This window comes from Ricinus communis, chromosome 3 (assembly GCF_019578655.1).
Source record: "Ricinus communis isolate WT05 ecotype wild-type chromosome 3, ASM1957865v1, whole genome shotgun sequence".
Taxonomy (NCBI): Eukaryota; Viridiplantae; Streptophyta; class Magnoliopsida; order Malpighiales; family Euphorbiaceae; genus Ricinus; species Ricinus communis.
This window is the reverse complement of record NC_063258.1, coordinates 343729-347357: the sequence shown is the minus strand read 5'-3', so window position 1 is coordinate 347357 and position 3629 is coordinate 343729. Positions and strand designations below refer to the sequence as shown.

General features: G+C 31.7%; 1 long non-coding RNA gene across 1 annotated transcript; it reads left to right on the top strand.

Moving 5' to 3' along the window:
* The first annotated feature begins 291 nt into the window (after positions 1 to 291).
* Positions 292 to 3313, top strand: LOC125369498. The gene is made up of 2 exons (XR_007215214.1): positions 292 to 431; positions 2521 to 3313. It is a non-coding gene; the product is annotated as an uncharacterized LOC125369498 (long non-coding RNA).
* Positions 3314 to 3629: the final 316 nt, after the last annotated feature.

The window sequence follows — 3629 nt, the reverse complement described above, 5'->3', positions numbered from 1 at the left end:
TTTTTGATGTTTTCTAATTTTAAATATTGATAATTACTAAAATGAATTTTTAGAAGGATTTTGTTAGTAATTATCTAGCTTTTAATTATTTTTTATAAATACTTATTTATCAGTAATTATCTAAAACCTGTATTTATCGATTGAAAGAATTTTGATAAATCTCTTTAATTATTAATAATTCTTTGAGATTATCAATAATTATAGAATGATTATCCTGGCCTCTAAGGTTTCCTCCACTTCCTCTATAAATAGAAAAGGAAACCCAAAGCTAAGGGGTTGGCAACTAAATACAAAACGATTCGTAAGCTTTTGGCATGTGAACTCTGATTTCCAAAAGCAAATACAAAACCTATTAAATACTATGGATCCCAACCCCATCTTTGGATCAACTTCCTCCTCTACTCTTGAGATTAAATGATCTATTCAATAAGGTGACAACCTGAGGATTTCTAAATACTCATACATCTTATCATCTTTTTTTCATTTTTCTCTTTATAATTATTTTCGTATTCTAATAGTATGATTAGGATCTATTCATGTTATTTATGATGTTAGATCTAGATCTGATCTAAGTTTGATAACTTTCCATGCATTGGAATATCAGAATTTTGAATCCGACAGCCATTGCATTACATGATTAGATTTTTTTACCATGTTTCTTATTAGAATTAAATTATTAGGCTTTAAACTGTCAATCTCTAAATATCTTGGATAAAGTTGGCATATTTAGTTGAGTATCTATTTGAATATATTTTAGAGTTAATTATTTATTGTAAGTTTGTTTAAAATCTAATCGTGCATTAACCATTATTTTTGTATTTTTGTGCATATACTTTGGTTATTCGGAGTTTAGAGCATATGTTTGTCAAATTGACCTAGAAAAAATCCTAGAGCCCATCGCTCTGTGAATAGCTGATCGATGGTGCATGTAGAGCCGATCGGCTTTGTAATGCAAACAATTGACTATTCGTCCATTAATCACCTGTTTTGCTAATTTTTAAAGATTTTTGTCGATTTTTGCTCGTTTATGCATATTTTCATAAAATTTAAGTCAATTAGTCGTAGGATGGTTGTAATAGTTTAGTTTTTCTTGCTTTCTTTTATTTTCGCTTATAGTTTTGTGATTTGTAAGTGATGGACGAGTGCATGCTTATTTGATTGATAACTAAAAACAATCCATCTAGACTTAGGCTTTAAAATTTGGACTTTGGCGTGCAACTTATAGCTCATTAGGTTAATAAGATAGTAATTGAGCCCTATATTCTAGTGGATTTTTCCATATTTAATTAATAAATTGATCTTTTAGACTTAGAAAGTAAAAATATGCATTTTATGTAAAAAGTAGCCTATTTAGGACTAAAGGTTAGTAACTTGGACTTAACAAATAAAACTGTGCTAGACTAAGTGGGGCTTTATTTGTAATTGAGTAGTTCATCAGGTTAATCAATAAAGTGGGTATTGGGTCATGCTTAATAAAATAGGCTAAAATTAGGTGGACCTAACATGTTGTACTGTTTATGTGTAGAAAATATTATATTGCAATTATAAAGAATAGATTATTGACTAATAAAATTAAAGATAGGAATACAGAAATAAGAAAGTTGGTTTTCATATCCATCTCTAGATGGAGCAAAGCTTCTTATGGAATCTAGTTATGTCATGTAAGACGTAAAAGTGTCATGGTGACTTAACAAGGTGGTGACTCCCTTTCTTTATGCTAGTCTCTATGACTAGTTGGCGTGTTTACTAATTAGGTTGAAAAGCCTTACAGTGTCGTGGTCGCTAGGACACTTGGGTGCACGTCTAAAACCGCCACCCACAGTTTCGACTCCACTAAGGATAAGAGAAGTTAATTCTAGTATATTCTTATTTTTAATTTTATCACTTAATAGTCTATTCTTGCATCACTATGCCATTTTTACATATTGTATATATTGGCTATAGCCCTATAGCCCCGATGGCGTTGGTTAATAGTTCTTTGGCTCCACTCGAACCTGAAAATTATGATATTGGCTAACCATCACTCACAAATACAAGTAAATTTCCTTCATCCCATGGACCCTTAGGTGGGGAGACGAGCAAAGGAAGGATATTTGATTTGTGGGAGCCTTTATTCTTACCCGAGACTCAGCCCATGCTAATAATAGTAGAAACCTCCCCTCCACTAGGTACCCGGTTGCTTGTTGTTTAAGGTATTTTCTCTTATAAGAGTTTGAAGCCCATATATGGGAAGGCCTTGGCCTATAACATGTAGGTTTTTCCCTCATATTGGAAAATACCACCTTGTCTGCTTTGAGAGCAATTGGTATGCACATTTTTTCTTACTATCCCTTGTTGACAGTAAGTCTAGACAAAAAAGCTTAGAAAAAAAACTCACCTCGAACCGTTTGCAGGACCAATAAGGTTGGAAGAATGATTTTACTTTTGTGCTTGCTAACCCTTTCTGTTTGCATTTCATATGCACCTTGCATACCATGCATCTCGTGCATCACTCTAATTTGTTGTTTTGAAGCCATATAGATTCATAATCTTTGGTTTGGAAGATATAAGAGGATGGCAAGCTAGAATGGATATCAAGATGAGTTATTTCATTATCAATCAAGACAAGAGCCCATGAAGTAGTGATTTAGAGTATAAAACAAAGATGGCTAATAAGCAAGACATTGATGCTATTAAGACTGCAATCTAAAAGGAACTTAAGCAAGATTTGGCTAAGATTTTTAAGAAACAGAGTATCCAAATGACTACTATTGTCGCTGCAACTACTACTTATGCTACTCATGATATCGAAGCACATAATGAGCACCTCTAGAACTTAGATGACTACATACTAGAACAAGCTAAGAAGGAGCATGCTCTTATTGCAAAAGCTATTATGGAATCTGAGATTGTGCATAGTCTGACTAAAAGGCTCAACAAGATGCAAGATATGCTAAAAGATCAAGGTTTACATTCAACCTTTGATTTTGATGAACTGATGCTGATTAGAGAAGACAAGTTACCTCATACATTTCATACGCTTGAAATGCAAAACTTCAATGGGATTGAAGATTCAAAGGTGCACTTGGAGCAATATGCTACTATCATGAGTACTACTCATTTAGCTAGGACCCAAATTATCAAGTTGTTTATACTTTCATTAGAAGAGCTAGTTGTGAACTAGTACCATGGGTTAGAAAAACCCATCAAGTATGATTAGAAAAAGCTTTATGATGCTTTTGTACAACAATATGACTATAATACTCACCTAGAAGTCTCTATAAAAAATTTAGAATCAATAAAGCAAAAAGCCAATGAGTATTTTTCTGACTTCTTGACTAGATGGAGAAACAAAACAACGTTAATAAAGAATAATCCTTCTGAAAAAGATCAAGTTTGAATAATGATTCGAAATGTTCTCTCATCTTATATATATATATATATATATATATATATATAATTTTAGAAAAATCACCAATTAAAATTAGTATTTGTAAGTCAAAATATTTTTCTATTCAAAACAAATCACCAATTAAAATTAGTATTTGTAAGTCAAAATATTTTTCTATTCAAAACTTTATTATGTTAGTCTAATAAAAAAAAATTCTGAACAAGATTATCGTTCGTTCGTTGTATTTGCTTTTGGAATG